Source organism: Hyperolius riggenbachi, chromosome 9, assembly GCF_040937935.1.
Source record: "Hyperolius riggenbachi isolate aHypRig1 chromosome 9, aHypRig1.pri, whole genome shotgun sequence".
Taxonomy (NCBI): Eukaryota; Metazoa; Chordata; class Amphibia; order Anura; family Hyperoliidae; genus Hyperolius; species Hyperolius riggenbachi.
Genome location: NC_090654.1, coordinates 139,087,436 through 139,103,497, shown reverse-complemented (window position 1 = coordinate 139,103,497; position 16,062 = coordinate 139,087,436). Strand labels below are relative to the sequence as shown.

The following is a 16,062-nucleotide window of genomic DNA, read 5'->3' as shown; positions in this document are numbered from 1 at the left end:
CAGAGTTAAAGAAAGGCTGTTCATTAACTGAGTGTGAAAATAACTACAGAGGAGGTAAATTAACTACAGAAGAGGTATGTTTTTGTGGGTAAAGACCCTTATTGGAACTTAAACTACCACACTGTTTTATAACTCTGGCAGGGGAGAAGTGACTGCTTGTCGCCTGAGGTGGGAATCAATAAAACTGAGAAATACGTGTTTTATAATGGCAGTCATAATCCTTTTAGCAATTTTTTTTCTACAACATATTTAAACCCCAGCACCAGGCAAATGTGTAATGCTGGATACACACGGTTCGTTCCCGCACTCGATTCCCGTCGATGCGCCGCTCGATTCCTGTCGATTCGTTTATTTCCGACATGTCCGATTCGCGTTTCGATGGATTGTTAGGTCGATTTGCCATACTTTACATGGCAATCGACCTAAAGATCATCGAAATGCGCTCGGAAATGTTCAGGAATAATCGATTCGTCGGGAATCTAGTGGCGCATTCGATGCGGGAACGAACAGTGTGTATTCAGCATTAGTCCTCTATAGGAACCTTGTGGAAGAGCTTTACCTGTAAAGCTAAATTATTTGTAAAGTAGCAGGTCTTGATCCCTCTAGTGTTAGCGGCAGAGGTGCTTAACTTTGCACCAGACCTGTATGAGTACATGCTCCATTTTTATTGCCTGATGAAGCAGGAGATGCTTGCGAAACGCAGTGCACTTTTTGGAGCATACAAATAAATCCTTGTTGTTTTGAATATATACAGCAGTCTTTGTGTGTCTGCTTGGAGGAGGTAAGTCCACCTTTGCCTTCTCTCTTTTTTAACATTTTTAGTACATTTTATTCTTTTGGCGCCTCTGTCTACATATACAGTTCCTGTGTCCACCCTTGGTGGAGAGGTGTTGCCCCTTATTTCCTATCTACAGAGAGCGACTTCTTTATCCTGAGTGGGGACAGGTCTAATCTCCCCACCTGCTGATATAGTGGTAACCTGGATGGTGACCCTTGTTTGTGATTATATCTGCATACTTACCTCTACATATCCACTCTACCAGTACATACTACACTATATTGTGCTCTCTGTGTCTCCTTCTTTGTGTACCGTTTTAAAAATTGTTTGACTGTCCCAGTGACATCAAAACTTTCTTAACCACTTTACTACTGAGGTTTTTTTTTCCCCTTATGGATCAGAGCAATTTTCACCTTTCAGCACTCCTTCCATCCATTCACCTATAACTTTATTACTCATCACAACGGAATGATCTATATCTTTTTTTCGCCACCAATTAGGCTTTCTTTGGGTGGTACATTTTGCTAACAATCATTTTATTCTAAATGCATTTTAACGGGAAAAATAAGAAAAAAAAATGAAAAAATTCACTAATTTTCAGTTTCGGCCATTATGGTTTTAAAATAGTACATGCTACCGTAATTAAAACCACACATTTTATTTGTCCATTTGTCACAGTTATTGCAACGTTTAAAATATTTCCCTAGTACAATGTATAGCACCAATATTTTATTTGGAAATAAAGGTGTATTTTTTCAGTTTTGCATCCATCACTATTTACAAGCCCATATCTTCAAAATTAACAGTAATATACCCTCTTGACATACATATTAAAAAAAAGTTCAGTTCCAGTAACTGTTTATGGTATGTATTTTTTTTTTATTGTAATTTTTTTTAATCCAAAAATTTTAGTTGGGTAGTTATGGGATAGTGTGGGGGGTAAGGTGTTAATTCTAAATGTAAGTGTGGGTCTTTTTATTAAAATGTATGTGTAACGATTGGTGTAACAGAGAGGATCTGATTACCGGCGATCTGCAGTATCACCGAGAATGCAGATATATACCTGATTATAGATGATCTGCAGTATCACCGATAATCAGATATATCTCTAACCTCTGGACACCTGAGTAATATATGAGTGTTTGGTGCAACAGTAATACTTTGAGGAGAGCACCCTTACAGTGGGTGCGAGGCAGTAGGAGGTACTGCCCTGAGAACAGATTCCTTCCAAAGGCCTGAGGCTCCCCAAGGGGCGGAGCCAGGCTGAGAGCAGGAAGGATAAGAGAGTGAGTGACACCAAGGAGTAGTGTCACTGACAGGTCTGTGAACTATTTCCCAACAGGAGGAAATAGTTCTCGAGGTCGGACAGGCCAGGTCGGCAACAGACTGACAGATCAGGTACAGAGACAGGAGACAGATGCGGAATCCTAAGACTAGCCGAGTTTGGCAACAGAGTATCAGAATGACAAAGGTACAAAATCAGAGATCAGAAGAATGGTCAGGAAAGCAGAAGGTCATAACAAATCAACAATTCCTAGACTAAGGTGTGAGTTCCGTGATCGTCAACACCTTGGAAACTGGTCTAGATAATAACACAATGATAACAGAATTTCCTAGACTAAGGTGTGAGCTCCGTGATCATCAACACCTTGGAAACTGGTCTAATATAACACAGATACTGACAGGGTTTGAGTGCTACCACGTAGTGATCGCAACGCCAGACACCAGAGGAATGACCAGCACCCAGTATATATACATCAGCTCTCACCTGGGCCTCCCCTAAATGCTGGACCAATGAGAACTGAAAGAATTGTCAGCTGACCGGCCTGGTCAGCTGACACCCTTCTGGCTGTCATAAATGCTCTGTCTCTCCGCGCGCACACGCGTCCTTCTGAACCAGTGTGGACCGTCAGTCCCAGCCACACCAGACATGTGTTGTAATGCCTCTGCTGTTTTGAATGCGGAATCCGCCGGATTATCAGCAGAGGCGGTCGTTATCGTCTGGATTAAATGGCAGAGGTGGTCGTGAATCTAGCACGTGTATGGGCCTTAAACAGTAAAAATTACTTTATACATAAGAATGGTGTAAAAATTACTTTATACACAAGAATGGTGTATATTTAAACGGGCACTTGGAGAGCATCCTTGGGATTTATGTCTACATATAAGTGCATATCTGGTGTGTTTCAAACTCCCCCCTCTGTTCCTTTTCTTCTACTGTTGCTAGCAGGTAACTCCCCCCCCCCCCCCCCCCCCATTGGAAAAATGTCTGACTAAAGCTTACTATAACCGTGTACAGGCTGGCAGACACACTATAGTTGACCATACATTGGTCGATTTTTACCATCCATATCGAGCCAATTCCATCAATTGACCGGATCTGCTAGAAATCAAAGTTACTATATGCCAACCCGATCAATTTATGAAATCGATGGAATTGGTCGATTGTACTAAATAGAAGAGATTAAACGGCGCAACCTGCAGTTAGTTTTAATACTTTTCAGCACAAAATCAATTCAAATTCTATGTGCAGTGTGTGGAGGGATTCAACCAGATAGATCCCTCTCAGATCAGATAATGAGCTGAGAATGATCTATCTTTTGGCCACATTAACTAGTGTACGGCCAGCCTATGTTATGTTTTCGGTAGATCATGTATCAGATTTGATGTAAACATGAACTAATGAAAATTGTATGAAAATGCCCGATCCTGATAAAGGATCATCCAGAGATGGTATGTGGGGAGGGGGCTGAAGGTGAGGGTTTGCATATATTACGCAAGTAATGTTTTCATAGGTTTGTACTGCCTTATGCAGTACAAGGCAGGTGGAATTGGCAGTTCAACCAGTGCTGAACATAGGGCTGTGGAGTTGGAGTCGAGGAGTCGGAGTCGGATGATTTTTGTACAAAATCCACAGCCCCGTTAAGTATTAGACTAAGGAGTCGGAGTCAAGGAGTCGGTACGATGACTGTAACGAGAGATATGGAGGCTTTCATATTTATTTACTTTTAAGCAATACCAGTTGCCTGGCTGTCCTGCTGATCCCCTGCCTCTAATACTTTTAGCCATAGACCCTAAACAAGCATGCAGCAGATCAGGTTTTTTTGACATTGTCAGATCTAACTAGATTAGCGCTAGGCTTGTTTCTGGTGTTATTCAGACACTACTGCAACCAAATAGGCCAGCAGGGCTGCCAGGAAACTGGTATTGTTTAAAAGGAAATAAATAAATGTCCTTTAAGGTGCGCAGAAGTAGTTGTGAGGATAGTCCAGAGATATCTGCCAGGTGCTTTAGCATTGTTAGTCTGGTCACACTTTGGGAATCTTCAGGTACATTTTCATGACCAGATTGATGCAAAACCAAAGACAAAATTGCACTATTTCTACTGTACACTTTTATTCAGATGAATTATCTTGATTATAGGACAGTGACTTTCAGGTGCTGTTACTTTGAAAAGCAAGCTGCGATCCTGACACCATTACTGTAAGGGGGGAGAGAAAAAAAGGAAAACCGGAACAGCTTAGGTGGCACCTTAGCCATTAAAGGTGCGGAAATCAAATCTAGCTGAGGAGACAGTTTTTATATCCGCCATGTGAGGCTTGTTTAACCTGATCTGCAAAGCTGCACAGTATCACTTTCCACCTGCGTGACACAGCTAGTGCATCCAGCATCAGCCCCTGAGCTGTGCCAAGGTACAACACCACACAAACGCAGTCAGGCCGGCACTAACCTGACGTAACTAAATCCAGCCCCTTAATTTCCTGTGTGATGTGAGATGTTTTTTCTCAGCTTTGGGAGATGAATATGAAACCATTTTAATAAATACAAGTTGTCAGTGTGTTAGTCTTACATAATTTACCTTTCCTACAGTTCAGCCTTCTGCTCCAAAACTAGTTAACTTTATTGCACCGTGGGTGCAAATATTGGAACTCCCCATCCTGATTTGTAGGCATTGCTGGTGTCAGAGGCTGGGGTCAGAGAATGTTTGTGGTGTGTTTTAGGTCAATCTGAGGGTCCAGTCAGGACAGTGTCATAATTTTAAAATAAAAAAATCTGGTGGATCACAGCCCATTCTCAAACTGTTCCAGCTGCTCGTTTTCAGGGTCCCTAATGTTCCTCGTTTGATAAGGTTTTTTTGTCCAGTGTCCCAGAAGCTCAATGGGGTGTGAATAAGTGATTCTGAGCAGTTTGGAATTCATGGATGCCCGGTTTAAATGCACTTGTGAATGGACACTTCCTGTGGAGAAAATTTGACTGATGGGCCAGCCGAATATTAAAACAGAGGATAACTGGGAACTGGAGGAACTCTAAAGACAACGAGCGGCAGAAATAGTTTCAGGAGGAAGTGCTTTAACCCAATTCCTCCATTAAGTTGGAAGTTTTATTTCACTTCAGACGTACTTTAAGGGTGCACCATGGTAGCAGTGCAATTCAGAACAATCGCTTGCAACCTCCGGGATTCGCAGTGTAAAGCACTGCAGGTTCTGTGCTAGTTCTGCAGCACCCAGAGCACTTCCATGGCATTGTTCCGCAGGCAGTGTGGCATGTCTCATTGTCTTTCATGACTGCTGCGACAAGCTGCGGTGGGGAGAGTACTGCAATGCGGTAAGTATAAAAAAGGGGCCTTTGGGTAAATGTAGGAGTGCTGCAGTTGTGTTTTAGGGAAGGATACCTGAGGAGGGGGAAAACAAGGAAAAGTCCTGTTTTAAACAAATATACTCTAAGATTATTCTAGTGATGAACAGAAGTAGGTTGGGTGCAGAGCAGAAGCTGCACTTTGTGATCTTAATGAGAATGTGTATGGAGGATTCAAATCGAGGATAGTTTTGCCTGTTCGTTAACCGATTAAACTTGATCTGTTGAGTAATTGGCAAACAGTGAGGTAAGAGCAGGATAAAAAGTAGCAGCAGTTGAAGATGGAGATGAGAGGTTGTGGAGATGAGCAGAAGAGTACATTCTAGATAGGAGTAATGTCAGTATGTAGGTTAATAGATTAAAAAGGTTGATTTTTCATTGAGGTCTGTTCACAGAATTCACAATGCACACCGCTTTGTATCACTCTTCCCCTTGTGCTTCCTGGGCTCATCCCTTCACTGACACAGTGCATTCACACTGCAGGTTGAGCAATGGGGCTGAATTTGTATGTGGTAACATTTGCTTTGCCTCATTCATGTGGACTGAATGGGCCCACCTTCACTGCGGCCAGCAATTACGCCAAGCTATGTGTACCACTTTGCACTGCTGCCAGTATGAACAGCCCTTTATTAAGGTAAATATGATAAGGGATGATTATAGTAATATGGTGTGAAGAAGGGACAGACGTAGGATATGCTTTTGTTTTCAAAACATTTTTAAGTGGTAATGTAGGATATGCTTTTAAGATGAAGATGACAATGGGTAGTAAGCAAATGAATATGCAGTAAATAAAAAATAAATCTGAAGCAGGTTTAAAAATGTGTGCTATGTTTTTTTTCTAAAAAAAATGGCTGTATTTGTAAAGATGTGATCTTGTAACAGGCCGTTTTTCTATCTTGTCACAATAAAAAGTTTTAAAAACAATAAATTACCCTTAAACAGTGTGCTTAAGGCGCCGAGGGCATTGGGATATTTTTGACTCTTGGAAAAGAATATTTTTTTCATCCTTTTGCTCTACTGAAGATAGTGTTGTTTGTACATTAAATCTTAGGAAGCCAGAGTTTGTAAAGGAAGATACTACATAAAGGCAGCCAGAATACGAGCTAGTTTAGTAGTGCATTTTGGATTGTAAGGATAGATTTGTGTATCATGCGTATAGAAGTAATATTGAAATACAAATGAGCTGGTTATTCGCAGTAGAGTATTGTACCATTTTAACCAGCAGTAAAAGCAGGAAATTTTCAAACAGAATGATACCATTTATTGAGTAAGCTGCCAGCTAATTAACCTTTTACGGAGTTGTTTGAGGTACTTTCTGCAACCTTATTAGTAAGTCATTTGGACCTCACTGGTCGATTTGCCATCATATCGACCAGCAGATAGATCCCTCTCTGATCGAATCTGATCAGAGAGGGATCGTATGGCTGCCTTTACTGCAAACAGATTGTGAATCGATTTCAGCATGAAATCATTTCACCATCTGTGAAGCTGCCGCCCCCCGGGCCCCTGCATAAATTACCTGATCCGGCCGGCGCAAGTCCCCCGGTCTCATCTGCTCCGTTCTGGGCTCCAGCTTCACTGTACTTCCTGTCCGGGGAATTGTAAACAGTAGAGGGCGCTCTACTGTTTAAACTTCCTGCCGGGACAGGAAGAAGTGAAGCCTGCCAGACTCTGAGCCCAGCGCGGAGAAGAAGCAGCGGTGACAGCGGGGACTTGCGCCGGCCGGATCAGGTAATGTATTGCTGCTAGCGTTGGTCGTTGGGCATTTCGAACGCAGCTATCGATGCACTCCCGACCCGCCGGCGATCGAGCAAAATCTTCAGCACGGACAGGAACGACGGGAATAGACGGGAACGATCGATTTCGGACGGAAATCGATTGTTCGTTCAGCGTTTGCGCATCGATTTCACAGCCGATTCGATTAGTGATCGAATCGGCTGTATATCGGCAAGAAAATCGGTAAGTGTATGGGCCTTAAGTTGTATGCCGGATGAGACTTGGTAACCCTTTTCACTGAGCTAGAGAAGAATGGGTTGTTTCCTTAGAAATCCACCTTAAAACATTTCCTGTCCTTTTGGTCCACTGTTTAGATAATTTATCTCCATCAGTATCCCTCCATGATTTTAAGGTGTTGGGAAATAGGATAAATGACTGAAAATATGTTTTGGGTTCTTGGGAGTGAGGCAGACGTTCATTTGTGATATGTGACATGCTTTTACAGTGGAAAGTGCTATGTATATAGTGTTATGTTTTTTGGTAAAGGTTTGACTTTAACGTCTGTTCTCCAGTGAAGTTAGCTCTTTAATACCTTAAAATAAAACAAAACATGCAGATACTTTGGAGGATTACCTTTATTTGTTGGCCAGCAGGTCTGTTTGATGCCCTTGGACCTGTTAAACAGCTCCAGGTCCTGCAGAAAGCACGATGGATGAGCTGGCAGAGCTGTGGGGCAGGCTTTTTCATCGATCAGCGGACGGCTCACAGCACTATTACGTAACACAGAAGAGAAGCTTTCATTTGGAAAGGGGAACATTGCTCTGTCAGGCAGCAGAGCCAAGCCTCATCCATTGTTTAATAATTCAATTCACTTAACAGGCTCTATCGGATCTTACTTTTTACTTGATTGGGCAAACAGAATCTGGAAGCCCATGGGTGCAGCCAGGAAAGAGAGTCGAAAGGAGGGAGAGTTGGCAGAATTTTAGAGGAAAAAACGGAGCATGCTTAAGTGCAACTCCAGAAAATGCGTAATTTACATTTTTTTGTCATGGTTAGACTAGTTGGTATACTGGTTCTTATTGTTTATTATGCTTCTTTTGGCGTTCCGATCCCATTTTTCTCCGTTGTTCCATCCGACCCTGGACGCTACTTGCGGCGTCCAGGGTCAATTACTGCCGTGTCTGTGTCCCCCTGTGGGGACAAAAAACGGTGACGTGACGGGAAGCTGCCGAAAGCCCCCAAACGGGGAAGCCGCTGGAAGCCAGGCAGAAGCCGTGTGAACCAGCCCTTAGTGACATAAGGAAGGGATTAGAGTTTAGAATATTTTTTACTTGGGGGTGTAGCCTGAATTCAGGGGCGGAGTTTAGGGCACCACAACATCTGTGCTTATGGGCCTCTGAGTTGTAAATCCAGACCTGTCTGGCTGAGTTTGTAAAACGGTCTTACTGTGCCTAGAACAGATGGTTCTTGCTGCAGAATATTCACTCTGTGAGCTGTATTGAACACTGATATGTGTTGTTGAAATTGGTTTCCCTTCTCTCAAACCCACCCAACTAAAGTAAACTAAGTAATTTCATATGGAAAACTTCTGCATTGCTTTACATTGAAAAAGACATGTGACTAATTGTCCCTCAGGAGGTGTGTGTGTGTCCCTCAGGTGTGTGTGTGTGTGTGTGTGTGTGTGTGTGTGTGTGTGTGTGTGTGTGTGTGTGTGTGTGTGTGTCTCAGGAGGTGTGTGTGTGTGTGTGTGTGTGTACACAATAGTATAATATTCCCAATGTAGACTAGGGCTATAAGCTGAAGAAACTTGCAAATGTGGAGAACATACAAACTTCATATAAAGGGTGTCCTAGCTGAAATTTGATCCTGGGTCAGAGGAAGAAAGATCTCTCTCTCTCTCTCTCTCTCTCTCTCTCTCTCTCTGTCTCTCTCTGTCTCTCTCTCTCTCTCTCTCTCTCCTCTCTCTCTCTCTTTATCTGTCTCTCTCTCTCTCTCTCTCTCTCTCTCTCTCTCTCGGTTCAGAGTAGCCAGATAGTTCAGGGTGACCCAGAATCAACAATGCAACAGTGTTAACCACTTAGCAACCATGCCACTGTGCCATAGATGTCTCAAAAGAGAAAGTGAGAATTGTGCTTATTCTTGAACTTCTCCTACTGTGCTGTGATCATCACTACAACATGGCCACCATGTAAGTGATATGCAGTAAAGGTAGCTATTTCAGTCTTCCAGTATGCTGGAAACAGTGATATTCTAAGTTAGACTTATGGACCACAGACCCCCTCTAATGGGTTCCCTTTTTGAATATATCAAATTTGGTTTGAGATTTATAAGAAGCAGCAAGCTCTGCTAGCCTTATTGTGAACATGTTCTTTTCATTGGCAGCACGAATGAATGTAATACACGGCTTGACTCACACAAACCATCTGCTTTGAGTTTGGCCAAGATGAGTAACATTGATGTTTGTGTGGCAAGCTTACCGTTTTGTACCAGTGAATATAAACTGCCTGTATCGCCGTATGTCAGTGAGACCTGGCCACAGGCCATGGCCTGTAATCGCTGAGGGATATGGGGACAGGAGGTAGCCAGTCTTATCTGTTCTAGATAAGGCAAATTGACACAAGGCCCATTACTAATCTCATGTCTTGCATTGACTAGAGCTCCTGTCTGTGTTTGTGTGGTGATATATACCATCCATCAGTGACCAGTTCTGTACCACAGTCAGGAACAATGTCCAAATTTCAGCTTTGATATTTACTGGATCAAGCAGGGTTATTCCTTGCTTTATCAAGAGGATCAGTAATGACTTAGTTTGTGCAGAAGTTAAAAAAAAAATTTTTTTTTTAAAGGAACAACAGTTGTTAAATAAGGTGACCTTTAACCACTTCACCCCCAAGGGTTTTTACCCTAACGGACCAGAGCAATTTTCACCTGTCAGTGCTCCTCCCTTTTATTCCCTAATAACTTTATTACTTAACTTATTTGGAAGTGTAAGTTATTAATTTCATTAATATTGTGTATGCATGTATGCGGCATTTTATTTTTTGGCCACAAAATGGCGCTAGTAAACACTTTCCCGGGCTATAGGAAGTGTTTACTTTTTTTTACATTTAACTAGCTGTGATTGTTTCCTGTTTTATGAATGGATGTGGCTGCTGATCGCGGGCACGTCCATTCATTCCAGGCATTGCGATTGGCTCGGTCCTCTTTCCCATTCACTGAACATGGAATCCCGACGGAAATGGCGGCGGGAGCGGCACACACACGTGCGGAGAGGCGGCGGGTACGCGCGACTTATTAAAACTGCCTGTTGCCGTTAACGGGCTCAAACAGGACGTTTTAATAAGTCAGGATGCAGGAAATGGTTAAAGGGATACTTAAGCCTTGCATAAAAAATTCGTTTTGCTCACCTTGGGCTTCTACCAGCACCCTGCAGCCGTCCTGTGCCCTCACTGTCACTCAGGGATCCTCCTGTCCCCCGCCGCCAGCTAGTTCTGTCTTCGGCCGACAGGCTCAGCGCCTGCGTCTCCTCCTTCGCGTTCCTGTCCGCAATAGCGTCCTGCGCATTCTTTTAAACTAGATTGTTATACAGATCTAGCTTGTGGTTAATTAACTTTAACCCAGGATTGAACTTCATCCCAATCAGTGGCCAATACTCCCTTTCCCGTGAGATATCTTAAAGGACTTATGAGCCCAAATTTAAAAAAAAAAAAAAAAGTTCCATACCTGTATGATTTTTGAAGGCACGCAGGACGCCCTCGCGCCGTTCCACCGGGTCCCTGCTGCTTAATCTCCCCGCCGGCCGGATCCCGACCCCACAGCCCGGGTCGGGCTCTCTTGCCTCCTCAAAAATGGCTACCGGAGGAGGCCACGGCTGCGCAGTCCACACAGACGCGAGTGTGGCTGCTCAGCTCTAGGGCCTCCCCCCGATCCACACAACAGGTAGCGTGGATCGGGGGGAGGACCTAGAGCTGCGCAGCATTTCAGAATGTAAATCAGGGAGAGGAAAGATTTTACAATGGGCATACACTGTCTAAATCTATAAATTACTGGTAATATTGTAAAAAATAACCAATACTATTTATTATGGCATTTTTACTACAGTTCCTCATTAAGCCACCCTTGGACATCCAAATCCTTTTTGAATCGTTGGCCTTTTGTAAGTCATTTGATTTTTTTTTAGCCCATGTTCTGATGTGTTCCAGGCCCTGAGAGATGAGCAAATGGCTTGTTCTCACGATGACACTGGTGTGAGTTTGCTAATGGTTCATGGGCCATGTCTAACATTGTGTAACCGCGTCTCTTTTCACAGTGTCCACAACACAGGGAGAGTCTTCACAGGCCTACTTCACGGGAATTACAGCATATCTCCCCCTACTTTCACCAGCTTTCTACAGGGAATCATAAGTGTTCTGTCACATTATGAAATAATGTAAGCACTGATAAAAGTGAAATGGGTTTACAAACTGGCTTTTATTTATTGCAATACTGGATGTACAGATGGGCAGTATCTTTTGCTCATTACAGTTGCAGACAGTTTGCTACATAGTTATTTTTTTCTAACCAACCCTGTACTTGTCATCTCACTACTTTATAGAATGTATACATAAAAAATATGGTAAGCAGCAATTTTATGGCAGATTTACTTGCCAGATCGACTATTTCCAGCAGGTCAATTTTCCACAGAAGAGAACAGAAAATTGATCGGAAATGAGATCGGACTTGTTGGAAATATTCGATCTAGCAGGTAAACCTGCCAGAAAATTTTTTTGTGTGTACCTAGCATTACATGTGCTTTCCCTTTACCAGCGATCTGTACATGTTCTGCAGCTCTGCTTGTGGCTTCTGCCTGCTGGTTTAGCAACTTCTCTATGTTTCTATTTGTTACTTTCAAATCCCACAGTTATCTGTTACTGTGTGTTACCATATAACTTGCATTTCTATTATCTGAATGGCGTATCGCTGATCTCTTATCTATACATTAGGTCTAGTCCTTGTATGTTCAATCACTCTCTTCCTGTCTTCTCACTCCTGGTGTGTAGATATGAGATCACAGATATGCATGCTTGGTGTTGCTTACAGGAAGGGCAAGGAAATCTATTAGGTGAGCAGGCAGTGCTGTAGGGCTTCTTGGTATACATCCATAGACAGCTGGTAATGAACACATGTAAACTGTAGGCAACACCATGTTGTGTGTTGTTAGATCTCTTTGGAAAAAAGTAATTATAATTGCATTGCTAAAGTAATGGGAATATGGGGTCTGTGTTATAAAAGGCCTGTAACCTTGTTAGGGTTTTTCACATTCCTTTGGATCGATTGAAAATAATAATGTGTGGGGCCAAGTCAGTGATGTATCATTTTTAATTACTTTTTTATTTTTTTTCTGGTTGCACTTGATGGACAACTCTCTTGATGGACAACTCCAACCCCCCCCCCCTCCCCACCACCACCACCACCACCACCACCACCACCACCATCATACTATGTAGATCTGTTTTGTTTATATTGTTGTATGTACTGGTATGTTTTGCAGATTAAAGATTACTCAAGCTTAATTTTCAGTTTAGTTGGGTTAAGTTGAACTAGGTAAAATTTGTATCATATATACAACATATTGCATCTGGTGTGGCGATTCACACAAACTAAAAGCATTGCGCAGAGACATAGTTAATGCAGTGGCCAAACAATGCCTGGACTTCAGTTTTTTCTTGTGACTGTCAGTCATCCTGCATATGAGTGTGCAGAGGGTTATGTGGAAACGTTCTCTGATTCAGCTGGCTCTGGATGGCCCAGATAACAGAGCCAGCAACAACCAGACCTCACTTTTTCCCTGGGCTTTCTGGCCAACATATACAGGTCAGGAAAGGACTGTAGAAGGTAAAGGCCTGTACACTCTTGCAACTTAGGTTTCCTGAAAAGATTGATCAAGATCCTTTAGGACACCTTGAGCATGTCACTCATTTAAGGGAATCTGAAGTGAAAATAAACTTACTGGTGTAATGAACTGTATGTATAGTACAGTTAGTAGCTATAATAGAACATTAGTAGCTAAGGAAAGAGTCTCGTATTGTTTCCAGTACAGGAAGAGTTAAGAAACTTCAGTTGTTATATATGCAAAAGAGCTTCCCTGAGTTCTCTGACCCAACTTGGTCAGAGACAGTTCTATTTTCTGAAGTACTTATGCATCAAAGAAACCGTGAGAGACTGCAGGGGAGTTCGAAGGGTCATTAGCTCTGCCCTGTTTCAAAGTTTAAAATACAAAATGTGGTTTTAGATTGCAAATATGACAGAATGATCCAGTGAACTGAAAATAAAAAAGAAATAAAAAAGCTATATACTGGCAAATGAAATACAATGAGACTTTCGTTGCTACTAACGTTCTATTAATTATCTGTACTACACATACAGTTCATTATAATCATAAGTTTTTTTTTTCACTTCAGTGTCACTTTAACAATTTGACATGCTGAAAACCATGCCCAATCGCTATTGTTATGCGCTGGAAGCTTGGCTTCAGTGCTCAGCCAAGGGCCAAGCTGGCTGCTTGTACAACTGTTATTCCAAGACTGCCCTCTGACATGATCTGTACAGATCATGTCAAAGTGTGTAGGCCCCTTATAATAATGGCTCGACACTGTGATCTCTCCTCACAGTGAGGGATTGACACCATTTCTACTTTCTGCTTTCCAAATCTGTGTAGACACACCATTGTAGTGCTTGCTTATATTTGTGTTATATCTAGTTCCTTGACCAGCTGATGCCAAGTAGACCACCTGTAAAATACTGTATGTTGTAAGTAGCCGCTGGCCAATTTCTGCACCAATGGCTGCTGGTATTATTATTGGGTTTTAGAGGGCTCAAGTCTTCTCCGTCAGATTCAGATTATGCCATCCCCCACTTGCGATGGGGATGATGCAATCTAAGCATTATTAGCCACATCCACACAGTTTGAAACTGACTGGCTCCACTGTATTGCTTCTGGTCATATGATCAGTGATTTCAAGACAGGATTTTTAACTGCAGAAACTACTTTTCAAATGGTAACATTTGAGCTCTCAGGTTACAAAGCTTTTAGATGTTTTTTAGATCTGTAGTGGGAGATTGGATTTTAAACTACATCTCTTGGGATAGATGTAAAAAAAAAAAATAAAAAATAATCATCTAATAGCTTTGTTATCCAAGTGCTCAGTTGGTACCTTTCTGCAATAAAAGATGTCTCTGCAGTTAAGTTGTCTTCAAATGGTGTGTGTGTGTGTGTGTGTGTGTGTGTGTGTGTGTGTGTGTGTGTGTGTGTGTGTGTGTGTGTGTGTGTGTGTGTGTGTGTGTGTGTGTGTGTGTGTGTGTGTGTGTGTGTGTGTGTGTGTGTGTGTGTGTGTGTGTGTGTGTGTGTGTGTGTGTAGTGTGTGTAGTGTGTGTGTGTGTAGTGTGTGTGTGTGTAGTGTGTGTGTGTGTGTGTGTAGATTTTTAGTCGGGAGGTTCACTTTAAAGGGTTTTCGCTTGCTGTATAGCTCCGAAGTCAAGCACTGAGATGTACTTACATTGAACCTAAACTGAGGGTAGGAAAAAGTTTCACTTACCTGGGGCTTCTACCAGTCCCCTGGAGCTGTCCTGTGCCGGGGCCGGTCCTCAATGATCCTCTGGACCCCGCTCCGAGTAGTTTCCTTTCTGCTGACTGATCAGTTGGCGGGCAACTGTGCATCCTCGTTCACACTCCCGTTGGCAAAGGCGTCCTGCGCAGGTGGGTGCAGTAAGAGAAAACCTTGTACTGCGCCTGCACAGGACCCTCTTTTGCCGACGGGAGCACAAATGAGAATGTGCATGGCCAAGGCCACGCAGGCGCAGTGGCCTGCCGAAGGAAACTGGAGGATCATTGAGGAGTGGTGCAGACACAGGATGGCTGCAGAGGGGTTGGTATAACCCCCAGGTAAGTGAAATTCTTTTTCCTATCTTCCGCAGTGTTCTCCCCAGAATTTGTTTCCAGCTGGGTGGCATGAAATAGTAGCTGGGTGGCATGATAAAGTAGCCGGGTGGCATGATAAAGTAGCCGGGTGGGGCGAGATGAAAATGCAGGACAACTCTGCTTACAGCATAGGAGGAGGTGAGGAGCTAAGCCGATGACAGCCGGGTGGTCATCAAATCTAGCCGGGTGGAGTACCCGGCTAAAAGAGCCTGGGGAGAACACTGCTTCCGTTTAGGTTCATTTTTGTCCCTTGTTTTTCTCTGTCTGTACGGATCTGTTTTCTCACGCTGTTTTAATTTCAGGTAATATCAAGTCTGCTTTATTGAATGGTTTTATCATGGTAGTTTTTCAGGTTGCTGGTTATGACCATGATAGACTATTAGCAAAAGAAATTCTGAACAGAGTTAAAAAAGTTGCCATTACAACTAGGTGTGCACTTGCAGGGCATGTACTGTTCTATAGTTGTGTGATAAATTTGTTTGCCAGACAATTTTATGTTTTAGCTGTGGGTAGTGGAAAAAAAGGTTTGTTTGTACTTCAGGGATGTCCCCTCTTCTCTACAGCATGTGACCCTACTGCTTCCTTTTCCTTGAGTGCATTTCTGGAGTGTATTCTCCATACATCACTTTAAGCAGCTGCCGGTGATGTCACTGGCTCCACCTAGAGGTTGGTTCAAAATCTATGCAGGAAACAGGAAGTTCAGGTCTTAGCACAGTAAAAAGAGCTGCAACAGGAAACTTAGCTCTCTAGCAATCAGAAAAGAAAAAAAAGGGAGCAACAGGGAATTAAGCTTGCAGAAATCTGCAAAGACAGGGACTACAGGAAGTTTTATTTTCATGGAAGAACTTGGGACATCCACCCAACAGGAACACAGGCAGCAGCAACAAATTTATAGAGGTTTTAAGCTCTAAGTGTTCCAACATTTATTTTCTGTGGAAGTTGATTTGAGATGTAAAAGATTGCTTTTTTTTTTTTT

At 42.7% G+C, this 16,062-nt stretch overlaps 1 protein-coding gene across 3 annotated transcripts in view; it reads left to right on the top strand.

The window, feature by feature from the left end:
- The window catches only part of MEF2D (myocyte enhancer factor 2D), a 270,676-nt gene that overhangs the window by 55,418 nt on the left and 199,196 nt on the right, over positions 1 to 16,062 (top strand). The window lies entirely within an intron of this gene.